Source organism: Hipposideros armiger, unplaced genomic scaffold (genome assembly GCF_001890085.2).
Source record: "Hipposideros armiger isolate ML-2016 unplaced genomic scaffold, ASM189008v1 scaffold_292, whole genome shotgun sequence".
In the NCBI taxonomy this organism is placed as follows: domain Eukaryota; kingdom Metazoa; phylum Chordata; class Mammalia; order Chiroptera; family Hipposideridae; genus Hipposideros; species Hipposideros armiger.
The window spans coordinates 1,405,560-1,432,346 of record NW_017731642.1 but is presented as its reverse complement, the minus strand read 5'-3'; the positions used below and the strand labels follow the sequence as shown (position 1 = coordinate 1,432,346).

Genomic DNA, 26,787 nt, shown 5'->3' with positions numbered 1-26,787 from the left:
TGACTGCTAATTCAGATGCAGGGGCCAAGCCCCCAGCCAACCATGATATGCCACCTCCTATTTCAGCCTAGCACCCACATTATAAACCTCTGCCAGGCTTTGCACTGAGTGGCTTAAGTTCTTAAGCAGCCATGTGGCTGCATCTTGTACCAGCTGGTCTCCTAGGACAGCTCCAGACACTGTGCACTGCAGTTCTCCAGCCAGGACCCACCACGAGGTCACGACTGGCTGTAAGGAAAACTCACTGAACAGCATCATCTCATGTTCCCGAGGCACTCGGTCAGTACAAGAGTCCTATGCCGAGACACAGACAGCCCTCGCTTCCAAGAACCTTTCCAAGAAGAAAGATTCATGCCTCTGTAGGAAGTTTTAAAAGATGTCCCATACCGTCTCTTTTTTGGTTATTGGGGATTCCCCCCACCCACACTGTATAGTATACTTCTTGTTCATTTGGGTCATAGACAGGAGAACCTGGAGAAGAGAATGGAGATGCTAAGCTAAATGGAATGGTAAGCGCCTGAGAGCACAGATCTTGTCCCTCTTGCTACTTTTGGGCATCCTCCGTACAGAAATGGTAGCTGGAACAGATAGATAGATGTTCAATAAATATTTGTTCAACAAATTAACAAATGAATGTGGGCTTGAGAACATGATATTCAGGGTCAGAGTATCATAATGGATAACTCTTACAAGGCAGAATGACTTTCCACTGACAGTCACCCCCAGGCCCCTTTAGCCTCCGCCTGCCCCCGTCTCCTGCCAGTTATTTCTGGGAGTGTTTGTGGCTGTGCCATCTCACCTGTGCTCAGGAACAAGTCAGCTCACCTCTTCTACTCCCAACATCTCAAGGGCCCCTTGCTGCCCGAGCTACAGGAGCCCTTCCTTCGGGAGAGTGTGGTTCTGCCATCCTCCCCACTTGTGCCACCCTGGGGTGGGGCAGGCTCTCTGGATTCTATAGGTATTATATGTCTTTGAGCCGTGAGGCAGCACTGCTTCTGCCCAGAGTCTCACACAGCCATTCACGAACAGAGCACCCTGGACTTCTCACCTGTACCTCCCGCAAGGGGGCTCAACACTAGTTCACAGGCCTGGCTAAAGGTCAGCCCCTTCTCCATCCCTCTCATTTTCTTGTCTCTCCATTTCTTCCTCTGAGCACCAACGAATACCTTTCTTTCCTGTCAGCACAAGCTGAAAGCTCTTCTGCAAATCAACTCCTGCAAACAGACACACCTGCAGGGGTCACCAGCCTCCCAGCTCTATAGTCCGCAGAGGCTTGGTATGAACGATGCCGGAAAGAGCCCTGGGGTCAAGGCCAGCGCTGGCTGTCAAGCCTCACATACTTCCCCCCAATGACTTTGTCACGTGGGAGAAATTACAGGAGCTCTTTGGGCCTCAGTTCCTGGGTCTGAAATAAAGTGGGTTCTAGCAGTCTATAGTACCATGAGGTATTTGAGAGAGAAGAAAATGAAGACAAGAGGCCCAGGAAGACAACCCATGGGTGGGAAATCAGTGGTTAGCCAGGAAAGGCATGTAAGGGAGCATTCCCTGCCTCGGCATTGGGAGGAGACAGCCCACCCCAGGAGCTAATGAGGGTAGCTTGTGTAGCAAGTGCAGAAGTAAAAGATACCTTTTAGGGCAGGTCACCTCTTAGGTTCCAGGAGCTTCTGTGGGTTAAAGAGCAGCTGTGAGGCTGTTTCAGACATTCATACAGGATGGTTGGCCACCCTCAGACTTTTATCTTCTTTTGTTGCTTGTGATTTTGGTGTGATATCTGAGCATCCATGGCCAAATCCAAGGCCATGAAGGTTTTTTTGTTTTGTTTTGTTCCAAGAGTTTTATAATTTTAGCTCTTATATTTAGAAGTCTTTGATCCATTTTGAGTTCGTTCTTGTATATGGTATAATTGTAATGGTCAAATTTCATTCTTTTGCATGCATGTGGCTATCCAGTGGTCCCAGCTGTTGAAGAGGGGGAGAGACTTTTTTTTTTTTGAGGCACAATACGTTGTATCACTTACATGTCCTTGGATCCAGTGCCAGGGGAACCTGAGTAGAGTTTTTCAGGAAAAGGGGCTATAAGATCCTGAGGGTGTGAACTGATCAGAGAATGAGTGCATGGTGTTTGCTGTAATACGCTGTGAAAACAAAGCCTGCTTCTCCTCATCAGCCACACCAGCTTCAGCAGACACCTGATGCTGGCATAAGGGTGGGAGCAGTGACGAAGAGGTAGGTGGCTTTGGGGCAGCAACAAGGTCAAACTGTATGGAGGCAGCAGCAATGGTAGCCTGAGGCCACCAGGGGGCAGAGCAGAGGAGGGTACCAAGTGGGAGCACATTAAATGGCCACCACGGTGCACGTTTTATCCAGAGGGGCCTCTGCTAGGGAAAGAAAGGACTTAAGAGGACATGGGTTACAGCATTTCCATTGGTGCGTTCTGGGATCCCAACACTATTTTTATTACTTTTTGCTTGTCCTCCCCCAGGATGGCAGGGCCTGGAAAACAAGAGTTACAATTAATTTCCCTTTTCAAAATGCAGTTCAAAACAGAACACTCTGCTTTCCAGGACCCTGGCTTTCTGTGAAAAATTCTATACTGGCATTCAAAATTAAGCCACGTTTGCCAAAATGTAAATTTCTTTTAATGGCTAATATTGTAAAAAAGTGACTGCTGTGTTTATAGCAAAGAAACTAGGAAAAAGGAGGAGGAATTTATCTGAAAAATAGTTTTATTTTAGGGGAAGGGGTGCCATGGAGAACAAACGTCGTTCTGTAATAGTAATCTATTTCAAAATTTTCAAATGTCAAAAATACAGTTTACATTTACTGCCACAAATTCAGTGAACATTTTTCACTATGCACGAAGCAGAAAATTTGAAAGGAAATGTTCAGCAATGTTCAGACAAATGAAGAAATCCCCTCCCCCAGGCCACCCTTGGACATAACTAGGACAATCCAATATAATAACCCTTTAAAAGGATTAATTCTGCCTAAAACTAGCTCCTGAAAAAAACCACATGGCAGTTTCTGAAACATTCTTGATAATGTGCGCATCTTTATTACATTTAAAAATCCATGATGAGCCTGGTGCCAATTTTGTCTTGGAACATTCTATGACGATGCTGAATGAGGGAGTCTTCACAATAAGAATCATAGGAAAACCTCAATAATAATTAACATATACAAAATAAAAGAGCAATGAGGTTCCATGTTGCTTCTATCAAATTAATAAAATATTTAAAACATGCTCGTTGCTGGCAATGGTGCAGTGAAACTGGTTCACACATACATTGCTAATGGCAATGCAAAACCTCATTGCCAGGCAAAGCCATTCAAAATATTTATACGATTCAGTGATTTACATTATTCAAAAGGAAGACAATGTTTTATGCCTGTTTAATACAAAACTATTGTAAGTACATTTGTAAGCTGGAAGCCTCTTAAATATCTAGTGGGAGTGGTTGGTGGTTAGGTAAAATATGTTGTATCAACTTAATAAATATAAAGATACAGTTGACACATTGGCATATGCAAATAACACAACGTTAAGAGGCAGGAGTAGCTCTGTCTGGGTGGGGGGGAGAGGGACAGTCCCGAACTGCAAGTGCAATTGTCCCTTATGTTACTGAAAGTTTCATTAATGTTGCTATAGTGTTTCTTTGTTTAATAAAAATCTTAAATAAATAGCAGGAAAGGTGCATTATTTCTAGTTACTTGTAAGATGATACAAAATCAAGCATATACAGCATCTCAATTTTTTTAACCTTTTCATTTATGCTTGGCTTGACTAGACTGGTCTGTGACTTCTTCCACACTGTATTAAGTTGCACCTACCCATTAGGCCAGGGAAAAAAAATCCTCAGGGTATGAAGCCATAGGTGGAAACACTTAAGGAGGCAGACAGTAAGAGCAGGTTTCCAGAGGAAGGAAATAGTCCTGGGGCCATCTCAAGGAAGATGGTAGAGAAAGGAAGCCAAGTTTGGCAGCAGGGCACAACTTTGAGGGCTTCGTTCATAGTTTTTTCTCTGTAAGTGGGGTGCACCCCACAGAATACAGCCCCCTGATATTTTGCAGTGCCAAGTACCTTCTGTAGTCGACACAGTTTTGCTTCCCCAACAACCATTCTTCACTTCTTCCTTACAGAGTTCCTGGTAATGAACAGCAGAACCCACTCAAGCTATTGGGTTGTCGGAAAAGTCATAACGTAATGTTTTTTGTTGCAAAAATGCATCATGACTTTTCCGACAACATAATAGCTAGTTTAAGCCAGAAAGGAATTTAGGGACATAGAGAGCTCACAGAATCCCCAGGAGGGCTGAAAAGTCAGTCTTGAAGGCTACATAACCTGGAACAATGCCCAAATTATACCACCAAACTGTTTTGGTGGAGACTGGTGACCAACACTCAGCTGTCTCTGAAAACTGGACAGCCTTTCTGCAATGATCCTCCACCTTCAGTGGAAAATAGATCCTGCCTGGCACATAATTCCTCAATTTTGAATTCAAGTCTTACGCGGGTGTGTTCAATTGGTAGAGTCCAGGTAACATGCCTGCTTACTGGGAAGGGAGCAGAACTCCCATCTTTAGTAGGCAGGACTCATAATGTGGGAAAGGTCTCAAATATAGGGAGGGAACCACCACTATGAAAACTGTCCACAAAATTTCACCCAACTTTGTCCAGGTGTTCATTTTACTTGTTGTGACCATGAGCTTTGAGGAAGGCTGGCCCCATTCTCAGCTATCTTGATTAAGCCAGTTGTGGAAATTTTATTTTCCTTGATGGTAACTGGTTTTAAAAAAAGATGTGTGACCCAATTCTGACCAATGGGGCAGAAAGAGGCATCTGTCGAGGGACTTCTGGAAAAGGTTTCTTAGCTGTTAAAAAGTGACACCAGGACAACAATCCCTTTGTTCTACCTCTGGATAGTGGTGTGTGGGGACTTGTAGCCTGGAGCTGCTGCAGCCATCTCATAACTAACATACTTGAAATGGCAGAGCAGAAAGATGGAATTAATCTGAATCCTTGATAACATGATTTAACCACTGGCTCAACCAACCCATCTGATCTCAGGATGCTTGTTCTGTGAAATAATACTTTTCTGTATTGCCTGAGCCAGGTGAGTTGAGGTTTTCCTTGCAGCCCAAAGCAGCCCGAGCTACCCACTGTGTGTCCGGTGTTGCCAGCATGGTTGAGATAAATAGGAACATAAGCCATGGTCATGTCCTTGAGTTGAGGAGACTGAGGAGGTTTCTGTGACAACGAAATGGATGGGTAGAGGGTAGTCACATTATAAAAGTCCCATCTGAACAGTTTCTCCCTCAAAAGCAGACCCAGCATCCATTCCCCCTCCGTAACAGCACCCCATTTCCTTTTGTGGAATTTCATTTCCTCCATTATGTTCGGTAATTGGGGACACCCTGCCCTATTACTGAGAAGGCTAAAGGAGTTCCTGGAGGTTATTTCTGGCAGAAACTTTCTGTGAACCCCTCAATAGCCAGGGGCAGGCTCAAGACCTAAGACTCTTTCTCTCCAGACTTCACATCTCCAACCCAGTGACATAAGGACAGAAAATAGTGACGCGTGTTAATTCATTCCAGAAAACTCCCACTCCACCTGGCTGGGATTGTGGTGTCATTCCTGCTGCATGGTTGCCCAAAGCTGCCCTGGAGGAATATCTGTTCTGTTCCTAAAACTACCATGTTTCCGGGAAACAGAGATTTCAAAACCTCCCCCAGTAGCCCAGCCAGAGACATTCCAGGGTGAAAGCTTACATACTTGAAGAAAATCCAAATTAGAACCTTATGAAAAGTCAGTTCTACTAAAAGGTGAAAACCTCTTTCTCTAAGGATTGCTTCAGTGAATTTATGCTGAAAATTTCTTTTTGCACGAAACCCATCCTATTTCTTCTGCCCCACCCCCACCCCAAAATTAGGGCTTTTAAATTATAAAGTAAAAAGGCTGATATAAAACAAGCTGCTAAAATCAAACAAACTTATCACTAGGTTTACAGATTAACCAACTGTTCATGAAACATTTATGTTTATAAATTTCAAGGAATATTGGTATCCCAGCTCTTTGCTTATTGGGAACTTGAGGACAATTATTTGAAATATTTTAAAAAGTGTTTCACTTCCAGGAACTGTAACAGTGAGTACCATGTGACATCCGAGGGCAAGAGAAATAAATATTGAGTATGCGGAGGAAAATGTTCTTCATTTAGAACATTTTCACTTACATAAAAATTTTAAAGTTGTGCTGAAATACACATAACATAAAATTTAATATCCTAACCATTTTTAAGTGTATAGTTCAGTGGACTTTTCTTTTAAAAAATTAGACAATTTAGTGTTTTGGGTTTATCAAAACATTAAATATATTCTCATACAATTTTCTAACATGAAAGCTTGTGAATTTTTTAATAAGATCAGAATTCTTTAGTATGTTCTCTGAGGACATGTTAGTTATAAATCTCATTCCTGAGATGGCATTACAGTGATAACCTCTCTATGTGAACACTGAAGCAAATAAAAATGATCCAAGAAATAAAGAGAAACACATTTGTGATGCAAGCCACTTAATTTTCCATTTTTTAACCTCTCGCTAATTAAAAATACTAGACAATGATCAGTAGTTCTTCCAGTAGTCAAAAGGAATTATATGTCAACTATTATAGTTTTTCATTTTTATTATGGAAAATTTCCAATGTATACAAAGTGAACAGAACAGTATGACAAGCCCCATGTTCCCAACCCCCAATTTCAACAATTATTAATATTCTGCCATTCCTTCATCTCTTATCTCTATCCCCCCAGTTATTATAATTTTTACTGTTAGCTCTTTTAGGTATTTTTTACACCTTGAAATATACAAATATTAACTATACAACTTTGACAAATGGATACTCCCAAGTATCCTACACCACTATCACAGTATAGAAAATTTCCATCTCCTCAGAAATTTCTCTCATGTCTCCTTCTAGTCATCCCCCATTCAGAGACATGCACTGTTTTGATTTTTTCACTTTCAATTATTTTTGCCGGTTTTGGAAAGTCACGTACATGAAACCATACTCTTTTGAATCTGCCTTCTTTTGCTCAGCATAATGTTTATGCAGTTCATCCATGTTGTTGAGTAATTCCTTCTTTATTATTGCTGAGTAGTATTCCATTGTGAGAATACTGGTTTGTTTCAGTGGAAGAACCATTATAAAATGGGTCTTAAGGTCTGGTTGATGGACACTGAGCTGTTTCCAGCTTTTGGCTGTTATGGAAAAAAGCTGTGTGATGAACATTCTTGTACAAGTGTTTCGTGTGTGTGTGTGTGTGTGTGTGTGTGTGTGTGTGTGTTCATTTTTCTTGGATAAGTACCTAGGAATAGAACTGCTAAGTCAAAATGTAGTACTATGTTAATTGTATGATATTGTCTAGTCATTTTCCAAAGTGCATGTATCATTTGATAGTCCAATATATACACCCAATATTATTCATCAACATATGAGAATTCCAGTCATCCCACATCCTTGCTAACATTTAGTTTTATCAACCTTTCAAATTTTAGCCATGCAGATGGATATGTGTTGGTATCTCATTGTGGTTTCAATTTGCAGTTCCTTGAGGACTAATTAGGTTGAGCTCTTTTTCATATACTATTTGTTAGGTGTGTGTCTTCATTTGTGAAGTGTCTGCTCCAGTATTTTGCCTTTTTAAACAAATTGGATTATTCATATTTTAATTATGGAGTTGTAGGAGTTCTTTTATATATTTTAACATAAGATCTTTGTCAGATCCATGTTTTGTGACTATTTTCTAGTCTGTGCTTTGTCTGTTCATTTTATTAATGATGTCTTTTGACAGCAGAACATATGATTAAAACGAATTTGATAATTATTTTCTTTTATGGTTATTATTTTCAATGTCCTGTCTGAGCGTTTTTTTGCCAAATCCTAAGATGGAAAGATAGTATCTTGTGTTTTCTTGTACGTGCTTTGTGTTTCTAGCTTTCATATCTATAGTCCATCTCAAAATAATTTTTGTGTATTATGTGAGGTCAAAGTTTATTTTTAAAATGTGTATATCCAGTTGTTCCAGCACCATTTTGAAAATACTTTCCCATGAAATTACTTCGGCACCTTGTGAAAAATCAATAGACTGTCTATGTGGGGCTCTATTTCTGGGTTCTGTTTTGTTTCATTGATTGTTATGACTATCTTGATGCCAATACCGCATTGTTTTTATTACTGTAGCTTTACAGTAGCTGCATTCGTTTCTTAATGCTGCTGTAACAAATTACCACAAACATAGGGACTTAAAATAACACAGATTTATTCCATTAAAGTTCTAGAGGTCAGAAGTCTGAGGTGCATGTTAAGGGACTAAAATCAATGTGTTGTCAGGTCTGGCTCCTTTTGGAGGCTCCAGAGGAGAATCTGTGTCTTGCCTCTTTCAGCTTATAAACACTGCCAGCATTCGTTGTCTTGTGGCTATGTCACTGTAATCTCTGCTTCTAATATTATATCACCTTCTCTGATTCTAATCCTATTGTGCCTCATATAGGGACCCTCATATTCATCCTCCCAGAGGATTATTTTGTTAAGAATTTTTGGGCTTATATATATATACCAGGAAATACATTGATCTTTAATTTTCTTTTCTGTTAATGTCTTTGTCAGATTTTGGTATCAGGGTTATGCCGTCCTCATCAAAGAAGTTGTGAAGTATTTCTTTTTCCTCTGTTGTATAAAGGATTTTTGTAAAGTTGGTCCTAATTTTCAGAACTTACATATATGTTACCTTATTTGGCCAAAGAGACTTTGCAGATAAATTCAGGATCTTGAGATGGGAGAATATTCTGGATTACTCTAGCAGGATTTCTTCTGCCCCTAAGGCACACAGACTGGAAAGTTATCTAAAGCAAAAAGCTGCCATAAACAATGAATCTCACCAGGATAGATTCTTGTTTAGCTTCCCTCAGCTTTTGGTTACTCTTCCGTGCTTTCTAATATCCTTTTTAAATTTTTTTTAGCTGAGCCATCCTGCCACCTGTTGGCAGCTCAGCGGCAGCTCAGCTCGGGCCGGGCATCGAACTGCTGTTACTCAGAGCTCAAACTCTTGAGCGAGCTCTTAACCAACTGAGCCACTCGGCCGGCCCCTAATAGCCATTTTTATTAAAGTTTTTTTCTCCAGCTATAATTATTATTTGGGAAGGCTTGTCTAACCTAGGTACTCTGGTACTGTTGGCTATTATATTAAAATATGCTCAAAATGTTGGAAATGATTTATTGAGAAGCTCAAAATTACTCAGATGCTCATATCTGGAACCTAGCTGTACATAGGACAAAGTAAAGCATAATGTGGGCCTCAGTACAAAAAGAGTGCACAGAACATATGTATCTCCACGAGGTGCTATCTTTTGACAATTCAGCTCCCATTGGCAAGTGACTTAGGACAAAGCAGTCTGCTACAGGTGGCATGGGCCATGTAACTCCTGAGGGGTGAGCAGTGAGGACCCCACATCTAACCCCTTGGCACAATTAGCCTCCCATCAGGATTATGGCCTTAATTATGAGAAAACACACAGAGGAATGATTTATGTGAAGATTGGACAGTGGAATGATACATGAGCAGATACTGTATACTGTCCAGAACCAGCAACTGCAGGCGGGGCAGGGAGAAAAGTGCTTTTAAGGACATACAATTTCAAGCATGAAACCAGTTGTTAACCAAGTTTACATTTGACAAAGGAGGGAGGGTGAGTGATAGGAAAAGAGAGAAGAGGAAATATTCCTAATACTTTCATGTCCAAATTCCCTTAGGTAACTTCTATTGTTATTCCCCTTTATAAATTAAGATTGAGGCTTTAAGAGGTAACTGGTTTAAGTTACTCCAGCATGTTTCACATCCCAGGGCAAACATTGTAAATTTTTTGAAGTTAAAGGTCAAGTTGCTAAACTCTTTGCCTTTGATGGACAATAAAGTGGTCACAGAAGACGTGCAAGAGACACAAAGAAGGTGCCACTGTTTTAAAATCTCAAACTCTGCTCTACACACGCTCACAATCTACTAATCAATCAATCCTCTAGTCAGTTAATTAGAGTTTTAAGTGGGTTAAAAAGCCACTCTTAAAAACCAAAACCTATTCCTGGGAGGCTTATATATCAGTCATGTACATCATTGTATTAATTATTTTACTTACATAGCTTTCCTCCTAATGGCTGAGAGAGAAGTGTGTCATCTTTTTGTGTGTGTTTTTCTTTTTCCTTTGGAAAGGGAGGAGAGAGGACTGTGGAGCCAGGGGTCCTGGGCAGAGAACCCTGGGGGAAGCACAGTGGGGCTTTAGGTACCAGAAAATATTATGGTTTCTGTAGGGCAGAAAGACAAAAGATGCCAATTGTCAAGAATATATTAAAGGCTGTTTTGTCTCTTTGAATGATTCTAGGGTCTTTGTGCGGGCAACTCTGACCACTATGACCACTGCTGAAAATCCTTCATGTGGTGCTGCCATGGAGAATGAGTTCTCTTGCTTTAGACCTGCCTTTCTCACAAAGCTAGCCTCACTGGGTTGACTCATGGAAACCATTCATTTTGCAATCTATACAAATATCAAGTCATTATGTTGTACACCTGAAACTAACATAATGCATGTCAGTTATAGCTCAATGAAAAATATCACCATAATAAAAAAAAGAATGGGCATTGTGCTTGCTTACAGACATCTGGACCACACAGGCTTAACTGAGGGATGTCCTCTATCCTATGGTCTCAAACACACGTGGCCCACCACAGCAGGCTCCAGATTAACTGGTCCTAAATCGAGGGAACCATTGAGAGGTGGGGTGCAGCACCTGGCATGCAGACACTAAGGCACTAGGTTTTGATTTTAAACATACTGTGAAATGTTTAAAATCAACTGTGCTCCCTTCTATGCTTGGTCCCCAGGAAACTCAGATCCAATCTCAGACATTCAAGAATTTCTGAGATACACTTTGCACACTAACTTTACCCTTGTCTTTATCTTACTGTTCCACCTTTATTTTATTTTTGCCCTATCTCTGCTTTAAGTTGGATATAGTGCATGTATTTATAGAAAGCCAAATCAAATTTGTTGGGGACTAATGTGGGAAAATAAATAAGCAAATCCTCTTTGGATTGTCTTTTAATAGCCTGAGCATGCATCATTATCTGGCAAGTAGAACTGGAACCGTTTGGCATCCTTTGTCAAATACGTTGTGGAGTAGCCATAAGCCTTGCTTTTAACTAGGAAAACAATTTTTAAATGTGCTCAGGGGTCTCCTGCCCATCTGAAAGCTGAGTCTCCTTTGGTTCTTTTGATTCCTTCCTATCCAGACCAAATTTCTCTACTAACCTTTTTTTTTTTTTTTAAGTTTCAGAAAACGACAGTTTATTAGAAGAAAAAAAAACACATTTTAAAGAAGCAGAAATGGGCCCAAGTAGTAGAGAATGGCTCAAGGGTCATTATTAGAAGAGAAAGTACACTCCAAAGAGTTTGGAGCAGGCCAAGCAAAGGAAGCTCAAAAGGCCTCTACTAACCTTTTTAAAAATTCTGGTTTAATATCTCTCTCCAAATTTATAAATGGTGTCAACTAGTTTTTTTCTAACTTTATGAAAGTTAAAATTAGAGAAACCAAGGAAAATTGATGAGACATTGTACTCCAGTTTGCCAAAATAATTAAAGCTTTTTTCCTAAAAAGTGATTAAATGTAAAAGTGGGCTTATCTGGTAGGTTGTGGAATTCCTATTGCCACGGCTTAAATGGTTAGCACAGACAACTTCCATAAATAGTTTAGGTGCAACTCTCTTTAATAATGTCCCTATAAAAAATTCTGATCCACCAATCCATCAATCAACATATATTTATCAAGTGTTAACTGTGTTCAAGATATTCCAGCACCCAAGGGATTGCAAAGATAAGTAACTCCAGTTCTTGTCCTCTAAGAGCCTACAAATGTGGGGGGTTGGGACGTGACATGTGTGGAGAGGAAAGATGAGTAAGTAATATATTGCAAAGCAAAATAAAAGAGTTGCCATGAAGGGGGCTGAGCATTTGTGAATGCAGAAGAGAGAAAGGTCTGGTTTGGGGGCTGGCTTCATGGAAGAAGAAGGTTGTTTCCATGTGGGGAACGGTGAGAAAGAACCAGTGAGGCTCATTGAGACCCACCATAGAGATCCTTGAATTCAGGGTAGAGGCATTTATTTTCAATTTTGCAGCGAGGGGAGGAAGGCACTGAAGAATTTGCAACTGGAAAGTGGTGTGTTTAATTTGATAGCAAAGAAATTTTTACTTAATTTTATTCAGACACCACATACTTCCAGATTAGGTTTTGTGATGGCTTATTACAAAAACATAAAACCATTTTCTAAAACAGAAGTGGAAAAATGAAAAGTGTAAGTCCTAATGAACCAGTCTATTCCTGAAATATCATGGCCTTGTTTTGATTCTACAAGGTACATAAATAATTTGAATCATAGAGAGAGGTAACCAGAAGTCAAATAGCATGTTAGGGAGGGCAGTCCTCCTTAGTCAAGCGACGTGACATTTTAACCTCTCTCCTTTCATTTGAATTGCCTGGGTCCACCTCCAAGAAGAATGCTGACATTTTAATAGTATTATTGCACAACAAACTTCCTTTGATTTTAACTGGATTTTCCCTCTGACTTGCAGCTTTTCTGACACAACTGAATTCCCCGTCAGGAATAGCCCTCAAATTAAATTGCTTCCTTCACTTCTTCAGGCCCTAAAGTTAAGGAAACACTATGTTTCTGATTTCTCTTTTTGGTTCTTATTCTCAAATCGAACCTCCTGCTCTAGTTATATTATTGATGTGGCATTTTAGTTTCCAAAATGCCTGATTGGCTTTCCTATAAAATAACACCTCTGTTAACAAAAACGATAATTTCAGTGACATTTCCTCGGCAGACATTTTATCAGGAGAGGGGAAAAATAACAAAGGGGTAGAGAAGAGGTAAGGTATAGGAACTAAGGCCAGGAAGTTTCGTACAGAGAAATAATTAAATAGGATCTAAAATGCTGTCATTTGTACAATAATGTATGTGTCTAGAAATCTTGGGGTCAAAGACATTCAAGACAGGGACCGATGTGAGGAGACAGGAAGGAGGTAGGGACGTGAACAGGAGAGGATGAAAAACAGCTGTGAATTCCTGTTCTCCTTGGCTCTCTTAGGGCCAGGCTGCCTCCCGCTGGGTCATCCTGGTTGGAAGACCAGAGGACTCTTTTTTTTAAATTAATTAATTAATAAAATTTTTTTTTAATTGTGAAAAAACATTTTTAAAAATTACTTTCTGCTGTACAACACAGTGCAATAGTTTTATTTTTTACTCCTCAAAGTGACAACCCCCCTCCCCCAATCCACCGCCCCACCCCCCGCCCATAGTATACGTATCTATTACAATTCCCTTGACTCCACTCCCACAATGTACTCCATGTCCCGTGACTATATATATCTTCAATTATAGTTCACATACAATATTATACAACAGCAGCTTCAGGTGTACAGTGCAGTGATCAAGCCTGACCAGAGGGCTCTTAAGCTCTGGCTTTGTATCCCAGGATTCCCTAAGGATCAACTGATCACCACAGGCCTGGGACAATCCTAGGACCACTTACCAACCCAGGACCATTGCTCTGAAAATGGAACACCTTCTCCCCTACCTATTGAGAACTAAAACCCCATTAAGGAGAGAAAACGCTTTTCATTCCAGTTAATGACAGAAGGCTTAAGATGCAAAGCCTGGCAGGGGAACACATTGTGTAAATAACCTGGTTACCTTATCCGTCCCTACAGCCAAAGGTGACTGCAGGGAGCTGGAGACCCACCTGGGGGAGGGCTATTGAGAGAGAGAGAGAGAGAGAGAGAGAGAGAGAGAGAGAGAGAGAGCGAAAGGAGCATTTGGAAAGTGGAGAGTCTGCAACGAAGGAGGGACCTTGAACACATCACAACTTTTGAGAGTCACCCTGTTCCCTTAAGTGGCTCCAGGACAGAACAAGCTATGCCTGGGATTGGCCCAAGGAAGGCAGTGCTGAGTCACATGACCCCGCTTTTCTTTGTTGCATAAATTCACCTATTTACTATAGCTGGCAGTGTTTCAAATTGGGGAGCTTCAACTGGTCTTTCAATTCATTCAGTCATCTGAAGGCTGACTTGACTGTGCAGGTGAAAGTGGTGGTGTAGGTCCAGGAACCACCCGTGGTTGTCTTAGCAGGAACCCACAGAGCCACAGGACCACAGCCCCACAGCCCCACAGCTAGTCTGTCTCTTCACTTTGGATTTGCTGTAAAAGGAGCAAGTGTACTTGACATGCAAGCCAATTTCAATTTTCTTCACCATTTTCCCAAGCCAGGTGCCATAACCGGTACAGTATTCGCTGATGATTTGAACCTCCTTGGCTCGTTCGGCCATGTCTCTGCGAGCTGCGTCCAAGCCCAGAGAGAAAGCAATCCCACCTTTAATGTCGACCAATCACTGTATAAATTGACCGCATCCCCAGGAGATAAGCCCACTTTTGCATTTAATCACTTTTTAGACAAAACAGCATTAATTATTCTGGCATTATTAAAAAGCATTAATTAAAATGGAGTAAAATGCTTCATCAATTTTCCTTATTTTCTCCAATTTTAACTTTCATAAAGTAAGAGAGAAGCTAGTTGACACCATTTATAAACTTGGAAGGCGATATTAAATCAGAATTTTTAAAAAGGTTTAGTAGAGCAATTTGATCTGGATAAGACAGAATCAAAAGATAATTAAGGTAATCTAAAATTTGCTGTTTTTTAAAATGACGTATTAGGGAGTGACTGGTATTTCAGTCATTGAAACATTCATAAACTGACTCAGAAAAAGCAGAAACTGGGCACGTGCCTAATTCAGTGTATGCATCTAATTCAGGGTACGAAATGGGGACATGGGCAAGGTCAAGGTGAGAATTCTCAGGGAGCAATCCCACCACCCCCAGTCAAAAATATTGCTCTCCTCTACACACCAGCCTTCCTGCCTCAAAAAGGAGCTGCTTGCTTTACAGAAAATCTCATGGACTCTCACTGCATCCATGGGAGGTGTGTCTTGTTCTCCTGGTTGGGCAGCCATCAAGGCCCTGGCCTGAAACCACACCACCGCTAAACACAAAGCTAAGGATGAAGCCAGGCCTGTGACACTGTGGAACCCACACTCCTGATCACAGTGCACACCCTAGGATTTCCCCTGTTCCCCAGAGGCCTGAGGAGGCAGCAAGGATGTCTCTGGGAAAAGTCTACCTGTCCCCCCTCACCCCCGCCCCCAAGCACCTGACCCCAAGTTATTTACGGCACTCACAGAGAGTGGAGCGGGTCTAGCTTACATCTTGAGTATGCTTTTGCTCTCCTCAGGCAGGAAATTTGCCAGGGCCCTAATGTAGCTTGGGGCAAAGTAACCCTGCAGCCAAGGCTGTAGGCGGCAGCCTGGCCAGAGCCCAGAGGAGAGGGTAGCAGGGACCCAGAGGCGTTTATGATGACAGAGAGAGGCAGGGGGAGCCCAGTTCCACAGGGAGGGGCAGTAGGCCCCAAAATAGGCTGAGGAAGAGTACACCAGGAGTTCATAGGCAGCTGAGACCAGTAGAACACCAAGTCAGCCCAACCATAGCTTGGGGGTCACGAAGAATATTCACACACACAGAGCAGCACGAGGCCAGGGGCCCCTCCCACCACCTGCCGGCCATGACATTCTGTAAAGCCTCTCCTGCCACCCCCTCCACTAGACACCTTCTAAGAGAGGAGCAGAGGAAGGAAGGGGATGTCTGGAAGATTGAGCAACTGAACCATGGAGACTGAAGTCACCCTAAAGACAGTATTTAAATCATCACATCTAAGTCTTAAACTGGTTAGGCCCAATCTGGCTTCTCTTTATCATCACCCAGCAGGTAGGGGCCTCATGACGACTGTGATAGACACTTGCTTTGCACATGTGAGGTAGTGAGTAAACCAGGAGTCCTGCTGCCCATGGCAATTGCTTCCAGGGCACCACCCAGGCTACACTTGACAAGCTTGTCTTGTTTATTTTCTTTTTATTTATTTATTTATTTTTTATTAGGGAATTGGGGGAAGGGGAACAGACAAGTTGCTGTCCTTTTGTTCTTCAGTCCAATCTTGGAAGACGTTGCTTCACTGGCCCAAGTTGGCACCATCATTGCGCTCTTCCCGGGTGAGGCAGATCAGTCGCCGGCTTCTGGACGGCCGCTCACTGCGGCTGCTGGCCGCTCACGCTGGCTGCCAGCTACACACGGTAGCCCATGGCAACCCACTGCAGCAGGGTCTACAGCCTTCGCCGTAGCCAGGGACTCACGGCAGCCCAGCTTCAGGTTGAGCTGTTGTTCAGCATCTTAGCTGTAGAGGGCAGTGTCACTGGCCCTCATATGTGGGATCCGAACCGGGGCGTCTGGCGTCCCAAGCCAGTTCTTAACCATCGCGCCACTCGGCCGGCCCCTGTCTTGTTTATTTTCTATAGACCATGTCATATGCCTCTCCTAGAGGAGGCCTAGCTGACATCTGGGATACTGTGTGGGTTGTCAGGGTTTCCTCAAAGCCATCTTCAGGATGACAGGCTCTCTCTTCATGTTCCCTCCTTACTGAGTTATATTTTCAACATCTGGCCTCATCACGAGGCACTAAGGCCCCTGTCTCTACTCATCCCTTGGGTTCCAAGAGGGCTAGGGTGGAGAACAGCTCCAGGTTGCAAAGAAGCTATAGGAAGCACAAAGCGCCAGACCTGAGGGCTTGGGGACTTGGAACTCATCTGTTCCTTCCACCTCACTGGAACAACACAGGAAACAAAACCAAATCATGAAGACAAGACTTGAGCCCATGCTGGGGGCTCCCTGTCTTTTGCAGCCCTCCTGGGGTATGGGACAGAGCATCAGTTGAGGCCTTCCAGGAGGGCCACATGAAGGAGGCCAATTCTGCTCACCTTTCATTTTCCTTCAGTCCAGCCTTGACAGTGAGACCCACTTACATACAGTTTCAGTTCTTTCTTTTTTTTTTTTTTAATCAAAATTTAAAATGAGCTTTACGATGCTAATTAACCTTCCCCACTGTTTGGCAGCATCCTAGTCCCTGTGCTCTCTATTCCCCCAACAACAAATCATACTGTTTGCCTATTGATTGGCTTCAAATCAAATCTTTTACAGCCTATTAAGTCACACCACATCGACTAGGTTGTTTTTGCAAAGTCAGCGTTTTGGGCAAACATTGTTGTTCCTTCTTGTCTACCAGCTTCAGCGATGGGGAAGAGTTCCCCGTGGGGTGTTGTGGACATCAAAGCCAACCATATTTAAGGTTCCAGGATAAATTTAGCCCTCCCAGCTGGTTGTTATTCCAGCAACTAAGTGTGGGCTTGCCCAGCTGTATTTTAAGCTGAGCCCCAAATTCCCCTCTGTTTGGTTTTATGTTCTGCAGGATTTTGGTTTTGTTACCAAAAATATAAAGGGTTTTCTTGTGGGCTTTCAAATAAGTTCAACCAGAGAGAGGGAGGACAAACTGCCTAGCCCTGACATGGGAATTTGTGATTTGAAGGGACCTGCCTGGCCAGTGGAAGACATTCTTTGACCACCCAAGTTAATTGTCTGAGACCAAGGAAGAAGGAAGGCCGTGACCACTAATTTGCACATTCAGAAAGCTTACTGCTTTTATATGTCATTTATTTGTCAATAAAACAAATATTTTTTAAAAGCTTGATGTTTAGAAGCACTTTCAAAATTTGCAAAACTCTATGCTTAAACACAAAACAGTATACACAGTATGCTACTATCTATGTAGGAAAATAGAAAATATATGTTTGTATATGCAAATTATGTTTCTGGAAACATTCATGAGGAGCTGGCAATGTTGGCTGCCTCTAGAAAGAAAGGACTGAAGGCGAGGATCGTGTTAGAATTTGTTCCTGTATGCATGCATTAATTACAATTTTTATGCTTTAAAAATGTTTTATTTGGACAGTGCATCTGTATGTTGACATGTAAAATCACGCCTTCATTATTCCACTATTGCTACAGCGGTTTGTAATGCAGCACCTTCCAACTAAGAAACTCCGGGAAGAACAAGCAAAAAGTCACAAATGTGTGAGTACGTTTCCACAGTGAGTTCACAGTGTGCACATGTGCACACACATTGACACACTTCATATTTTCAGCACATAATTGCTGTAGCGTAGGTTTTAAAAACAGACTACTGAAAAAAAAGGCTGGAAGCAAATAAACCAAAATGTTACGAGTAGCTAATTCTGCATGGTGGGAAAATGGGTCACTGCTATTTTCTTCTCTGTATTTGGGTTCATTTAAAAAACTTCAACCCAAAGTTTTCTCTTAAAAATAGATCCTGACCCAGTGGTTTTAAAAAGCAGTGTTATATAGGAAGATGGTAAAGGACTCCACACAGCAGCAACTGACCTTGTGTTAATAATATTCAGCCTCTTACAAGAAGCATCAGCATTCTTAGGTTCACTTATAGTCATGTTCCCCATAATTACATGTTGGTCAATGACGAACTGCATACACGATGGTTGGTCCCATTAAGATTATAATGGAGCTAAAAAGTTCCTATCACCTAGTGACACTGTAACTGTCATAACTTCGTAGCACTACACATTAATCTCGTGTCTATGGTGATGCTGGTGTACACAAACCTACTGTCAGTCGTATAAAACGTAGAGCACATAGTATTGGGTTGTTGGAAATGTCATGACATATTTTTTCTGTTTTTCGTTGCAAAAAATGCATCATGACTTTTCCGACAACCCAATATTATATACAGTCCATAATACTTCATAATAATAAATGACTGTTATTGCTTTACATATTTATGATTCTATACTCTTTATAGTTACTTTAGAGTATGCTCTTTCTACTTATAAAAAAAAAATCTTTGCTGTAAAACAGTAGCCATGTTCCACTGGTGACAGGCTCATATATCTGTTTACTGTGTCTGTTGATTGCATCATTTTCTCTTGTGCTTGATTTAATCTCGTGTTGTTTTTTACAGTAACACGTTGTACAGGCTTGTAGCCTAGGAGCTATAGGCTATACCATATAGCCAGGGTGTACTATAGACTATACCATCTATATTTGTATATGTGCACACTGATGTTCGCACAACGATGAAACTGCCTAACTACGCAGTTCTATACATTCTATTTCTTAGAATGTATCCCCATGTTAAGGGGCACATTAACTGTATTTGACATCATTTAGGGATGACTTATACTTGTTCCTATTTCATCCTTAGATAAGCTTATTTCAATTCAACAAATGCTTATTGAATGAGCACTATGAGCCTGCAATGTGCTGGGTGCTAAGAGTACCAAGATGAATGAGACCCCCCCACAGCTCTGTTCATGTGGGAAATTATTATCCTTTCTCTAAGAGTTTTCTGAAGCAAGTAAACTTTTACATTGACTCTAAGCTTTAAATAAAATACTTTGCAATCATCAGAGTTACATGCAGCCAAGGGCTTATGTCCCCTTTCTGAGTCTTCCCACACAGAATTATTATTTCCAGTACCATCCTTTTTAGAAGGAAGGAGGCTGGCTAGACAGGCTGACTTTCAAAGGCCATTGGGTTTTTCTTTTTTGTTGTTCTAGCTCTATTTAGCAGTGACAAGACTGAGTGACAGCATGGTAAAGAAAAAGACAACAGTTAATCCAGGAAACTGTGAATCAAATTTCTTAACAAACTAATCACAGTATCTTCTTACTTCAGCACCTAGCTTCCTTGACAAGTTGTGAATTCAAGGTCAGCGTATTGACAATAAGTCACTTTAAACTGTATCTGAAATGGGACTAACCACCAAAAGGAACTTGATAAACACTGGTGGAAGTAGAGGATGAGGAAGAGGCAGGCACAGGTGAGGGAGGAAGGGTTGATGAGAGCCACTGGAAGCACCAGAAAAGTGCTTGGAGGTAGGGAAGGCATCTCAGGGCCTCCAAGGGGGATCCTGGCTCCACAGAAAGAGCTTCTGTTTTGCTGTGTGCACACTGGGGCTGTCTGGAAGCCCTGCCAGAACTTGACCTTTCATCATGGCTGAATGATGGCCTTCACAGAACCAGGTCAACCACAGAACACCCAGACTTACTTTGGGATAGTTCGTGAAGTAGGAATGTGGAACGAGGAAGTAGAAAAATGACTCTGAGTCACTTGATGTTTTTTCTTACCAGCACCATAAAAACTCTTGACCCTGACCTTTTAACAAACCAAACCCTAGGCCAATCCCCCTATCCATTAGTTTTCAGACTGAAAACAGGGCACCATCTATTGCTGGAGCCAGCCACTTACCTGCCAATTGGCGTCCCACTAAACCCACACTTTCTAATCTGGCTGGGCCCTCAGTTTTGTTTTGGAGCCACCTACTCAACCTATGGACTCCCCCTCCTCCTTGCAAACATATTTCCCCCACACCCTCCATTTTGGCTCTTTCGTTCTCAAGGGGTGACCTCATCTCCTTTTTCACTAGGAGAGGGGCCATCTGCTATGTTTCAGCTCCCTGAGTTTCCCTTCTTTGTATTCAAAATCAATCTTTTCAACCATTTCTCCTTGTTACAGAGAGACTCTAGGATGGCTCCCAATAATCTCTGTGCCCTGGTGTTTGGACCCTCGTGAAATCTCCTCTCCTTTGAGTGTGGGAAGGACCTGTGACTTGTTTCTAACCAATAGAATATGGTAAAGGTGATGTCACTCCTGTGATCACATTACATAAGATTGTAACTTCCTTCTTGGAGCAGACTCTCTCTTTTGGCTTTGATGAAATAACCCATCATATGGAGAGGCTCACATGGCAAGGAGCTGGGGGAAGCCTCCAGCTGATAGCCAGCAGTGCAGTGAGGCCCTTAGTCTGATAACCCACAGAAACTGTGTCCTGCCAGCAACCATATGAGCGTGGAAGTGGATCCTTCCCCATTCAAGCCTCAGGGGAAGGCTTGAGACCCTATCCCTGGCCAACATCTTGACTGAAGCCTCGTGAGAGACCCTGAAACAGAGGATTCCCCAGGCCATGCCCAGATTCCTGACCCACAGAAACAACGAGCATGAATGTGTGTTGTTTTAAGTGTCTAAATTTTGGGTAATTTGTTACACAGCAGAAGATAACTAATACACTCCTCATTCCCTCTTTTCTCAAAAACATAAATGTCTCCCCAATTCCTTTCCAGCTCCCCAGTTCATCCACATCTGCTCTTGATTCTACTCCTTTCTCTATTTTTCAGGTTATTTCTCTAGCTTCTGAGTTATTTAAATCCACTTGCACCCATGCTTTAAACTGCCCTTTAAACTGTCTCTGGAATGGGCCTAACCACCAAATGGGACTATCCACATGCCCATAATGGAGAGTAACACACAACCTTGCTGATCATTTAACTTAAATTCATGGCCACCAAACTTGGGGTACATATGGGCTAGCCTGACACTCTCGTTATGTTTCCCGAGTCCCCTTATCCTCCTGGGTCATTAATTCACGTTTTCCTCTCTTCTCAAACCCCCAATGCCCTCTTCCCCCTTTAAGCTGATGATCTTCCTTATTTCCCAGAGAAAAGAAGAAGCTATCAGTAGAGAACATACACACTTAATACCCACACACTCCCAACATTGCATCTGCCAACTTACCTGCACCTGTGTCCATCCACTCTGTCCCCACTTTTGTTTCTCTGAACTATGGACTAGAACCTTACATAAGACCAGTTTCTCCTTCTGTGTGATAGATCTCACTTCCTTTCATCAATCCATGTCTATAGCACCAACATCCCCTTTATTTCTCCTGCATCAATCTCTAATGGGCTATTTCCATCACTATACAAACCACTGTAATTTCTCCCATCTTAAAAAAACAGAAAAAATAAAGAAAATACTTTCTTGGGCTCATCTCTCTCTCTCTACCTACCACTTCATGCTTCCTATGCTTCTTCACAGCAAAGTTCCTCTAAACAGTTGTTTAAACCCACAGTTTCTGACTCCTCCCATCTAATTCTCTTTTTAGCTTCCTCAGTCAGTCTTCTCCACCTATCCATTCCTACCCCCCCCCACACACACACACATTGCTCTTGTCTGGTCACCAATGAGGCTACACCCAACGGACAATTGTTTGTCCTCACCTCACTTGACCCTGCAGCCGCAGGTCCTGATCCCTGAAACACTTTCTTCATTTATCTTTGCGACACTGTTTACCTCTGCTGCTTCTCTCTCACTGACTACGCATTCCTTCTCTTTGCTGGTTGATCTTCTTTTCTCCCCTGCCCTAAATGTTGGGGGACTCCAGAGCTCAGTCTCCACACTCCTTTTCAACCTGCAATTATTACCTGGGTGATCTCATTCATTCTCACAAGTTAAATACTACTGATCTGCTGAGAACTCTCAAATGTATGTATTCAGCCTGGGTCATTCCCCTGGGCTCCAGGCTCACATCTCCAGCTAGTTACTCTACATTTCCACTTGGATACCTAAGGGCATCTCAAAGTTACCATGTCTGAAACTGAACTCATAATTTCCTACCCCAAACTGCTCCTTTTGATGTCTTCCCTCTCAGCAACTTTATCCTTCCAGTTGCTGATCCCAAAAACCAAGGAGTTATCTTTGATTCCTCTCTTTCTCTTATATACCACATCTAATTCATGAGTATGTTATGTTGGCTGCCCTTGCAAAATATTACCAAAATCCAACCTCTTCTCATCTCCTCCACTGCTACCATTCCGGCCCAAGCCACCCATCCCCTATTACTGCAATAACTTTCTTAATGGTCTTGTAGCTTCTACTCTTGCCCTTCATCCATCTATTCTCAATACAGTAACCAGACATGTCAGTTTAAAACACAAATCAGTATGTTACTCCTCTAATCAAACTTCAGGAGCTTCCCATGTCACTTAAAATAAAAGTCAAAGTTCCTTGCATGGTCTGCTGATGAGGCCTCATGTGATCTGTCCAGCACCCCCTCTGCCTCTCTGAACTCTTCTACCGTTGACTCCCTTACTCTTTCTGCTCCCACCACACTGACCTCCTTGCTATTCTTCCAAACACAAGCATGTTGCCACTTCGAGTCCTCTGCCCTTTTTGTTCCTCCTGTCTGGACTCTTACCACCCAACAGTCACAGGTATCTTTCACCTCTTAAGGTTTTGTGTTCAAATCTCATGTCTTCAGCAAGACAAGCCTTCACTTACCCTGTTGAAAACAGCAGCACTCCCCTCCCAGCATTCCCTTTCTCTCTTCCATGTTTTATTTTTCTCTTTATCACTATAAGGTACACTCTATATTTCACTTATTTATTTTGTTATTGGTTTATGTCTACCTCCTACCTTAAAACATAAACTGCTTGAGGGCAGAGACATTTGAACATATCTTGTTCACGCCTGTACCATTAGTGCCTAATACATGGTGAGTATTCAGTAAATAACTGTAGAATGAATGTTGCTGTTGAAAAATACTTGGACTTGTTTGTGAGGGGACAATTAGGAGTGGTAGGGACTAGAGTGAACCAGAGAGCTCACGCTCCCACTCTCTACCTACCTATTCAACTAATCACCTTTCTTTGCATGAGCCCTACATTGATAGCTCTGAATTCCAAGTTCATATTTCCAGTGTGCAATTAGTGTATCTATGAGAAACTCAGAATGCCCATATTCTGACTTTATGCCCCAGGTAGTAATCTCTTGGTATTTCTCATCTCAGAGCTAGTTGGTCATTGCCCACCATTCCCCCAATCGTCCAGATTGGAAACTGATCAATTGCACTTGTGTCAACGTGAGTGGAGTACCCATCCTGGCCATCCAGTAGGCCAGATGCCTGCATTGCAAGGCCAAGCACACAGCCCCATCCATTAAGGAGCCAAGTTTGGTGCAGTAAGCACTGTGACAGAGAAATGTACAGGGTGCTCTTCATCTTTCCAAAGTAGAAATATCTATTTTTAAAATTATTAAAATAGCATATGCACATTATAAACAATTTGATTAAAAAATTAATGAAGTAGAAAATGAAAGTTACCCATAAATCTCACATTTAAGAGAGAACTGCTAACAGGCTGGGTATATATTCCTCCAGACATTTTTCTATGCATGTTTTTTTTTTTTTTTTTAGCTGAGCCATCCTGCTACCTATTGGCAGCTTAGCGGCTGCTCAGCTCGGGCTGGCCTCGAACCGCTGTTGCTCAGNTGAGCCATCCTGCTACCTATTGGCAGCTTAGCGGCTGCTCAGCTCGGGCTGGCCTCGAACCGCTGTTGCTCAGAGCTCAAACTCTTGAGCGAGCTCTTAAATGCATGTTTAAAGATAGCTAATGAATTCTTATTATGGACTAGACTATGGACCATGCAATGTGCTTCAAAATTAAAAATGAACTCTTTTTAACCTCACAGCAAACCATTGAGGTAGGCACTATTACTATCCCCATTTTATAGATAAGGAAACTGAGGTTCAAGAGGTGAAATAAAATCCCATTGGTTGTAAGGTGTCTGTCAGCCAACGTGGCTGAGTTACGCTGTGGTGTCAACCTCTCAGTGGCTGACAGTAACAAAGGTTTGTTTCTTGCTTATGCTAATGAACCGTGACAACCATATGTGGCTCTGCTCCATGTTGTCTTCGTTCCAGGACCCAAGCTGAAGCCTAAGGAGCACCCTCTGTCCCTGGGAACAAGCTGATCCTCAGACTAGAGAGAACAGAGAACATGGCAGAAGCAAATGATGGCTCTTAAAGCAGCTCATCCGAAGGGCTGTACCTCATTTCTACTCTCATTTCATTAGGCAAAGCAGGTCACATGACCAGCCTGGTAGCAATGAACAGAATAATCTTCCCGCAGGAAGGGACAGTAAATATTTTCAAAAATAACACAATGCACTGAAAGTTCTGAGCTTATATTTTCATCCAGTTTGCCTTTAGAGCTTAAAAACTATACATGTATATTTTTAACCTTAAAAGTAGGAACTCTACACACATTGCCAAATAACTTCCTTTTTAATGTAATCTGTGTTGGACATCTTGCTCTATCTGTTCACATAGAGTATTTTTTTTTAAGGTTGCAGAGTTTCATATGGGATATCTACCATTTTATCTGCTGAAGTCCTCCTCATCCCTAAGGTCCAACTCGGAGGCCTCGCCTCTGGACAAACCATTGCCTCTTCAGTACTCTCGTTGCATCTGGTGTATACTTTGCTTCTGTCACGTACGTGCCTTGTCTTAGAGTTACTTGCATACATGTCTGCTTCCTTCACTGGATTTGGAGCACCTTGAAGCAGGAATCATGTCTACCCTAGAGATAAAGATTTTTATCTTTCTCTGCCTGGGCATGCTTAACAGAGATGAGATTGTCTAGCTTTTGCAATATTGTGGAATTATTTTCTTTGTTATCTCCATCACTTCATTACTTAAAATGGTTCTTTTGTATCATTCCAATTCAGAGACCCCTTCAGAATTCATGCATAATGTATTGGTTAAAGGGGTCCTCAGATAGGTCTGCCTTCCCACATTTGTTACAATTACAGCAATGATAGCAACCTTAGGGAAACAAAATGGCAAATAGATATTAAAACCTCCCTTCTTACTCCTTAAAGGAAGAATACTGCAGGAGAAACACAAACAAATATAATAATTGCTCTAAATTCATATCATCGTCAAGTTTTCCCCTCTGCTTTCTATAGCTAAAGTTTCTAAATGAATGACAGTCTTTAAACAGAGCTGTTGGAACAATGCTGGGGGCGGGAACATGGAATAATACTGCAGTGCCAGGAGCTCTTGCTAATTATCTAAGAGAGGGTCTCGCCATATGTACTCAAACATGCACACCACTCTCAGTGTTGAAAAGCTCCTTTTCTTGTGCACAGAATGTTTGTATTTTTTTTTTGAAGAGTGGCAAGCAAAAATGAATTCCTAATCTGCCTTGCAAACAGGGAGCACCAGGTTTTGAAGGAAAACCCTCCCCTACACAAAGGTCTTGGCCATCTGGAAGAAAAGCCACCCTCTTAAGGAGATCAGTGCAGGTTCTAACACACTGGGGTGGATTTGCCCGGAAACAGGCATCTTGCCATTATTAACTTAGCCCGTCATTAACAGTAATCATCATGTCGTCTCCATCTAATTCTTATTGAGCACCTGTGTAAGTGGCATTGTGCAGCCTTTCCCCAAGAGACCCTAAGAACACATGTTGCAGCTCTTCTTGTCCCCAAGCCAGCTTTGTCTACAGGAGGCACTTTGGAAAAGGTGTGAGCAGAGCCCAGGACAACTAAAAAGTAACCCGGTTTTTTAAAATGTGGTGTGTGTACAGGTATACTTCCAAGTCCTTGCTGGTAAGAAGGTGGTCTCAGGGGCCTCACCCTCCTTCCTCATGGCCTGGCCAGATTTCCGCTCTCACCCTGCAGTCCATGGGGTTCCCCAGCCTCACTGCTCAGAGGCACTTCTACTGCAGGGACTCAGGCTGGACCCTCCCCCCCCCCAGGGGCCGTTATCACCACTCACCACGCTGCTTCCGTTCATGTATCCTTTGCCAATGCTGTGTCAAGCCCATCTTACATTTTTCAAAATGTCTTTAGCATCATTTCCTGAGCCCGAACATTTGCTCGTGCTGCAAAACGGCATCCAAGCTGAGAACTCTCTTTGCAAGTTTCCCACAGGGTTATTGGGACCACAGCCTTCCAGGGGCCGGAGCAAACGTTTTTTTCTTATCAGTGAGAGAGAGATGGCCCAGCTTTCCTGTGAAACCCCAGCAGTTTGCAAACCAGAGCAGGTTTGTGTGTTTTCATCTAAGTAGAGACCTCCTCTTTCAGTGAAAAAA

The 26,787-nt window shown here is 42.2% G+C and overlaps 1 pseudogene; it reads right to left on the bottom strand.

The window, feature by feature from the left end:
- Window positions 1-14,099: 14,099 nt before the first annotated feature.
- LOC109391416 (60S ribosomal protein L37a-like) lies at window positions 14,100-14,430 on the bottom strand (annotated as a pseudogene).
- Between the last annotated feature and the right edge of the window lie 12,357 nt (window positions 14,431-26,787).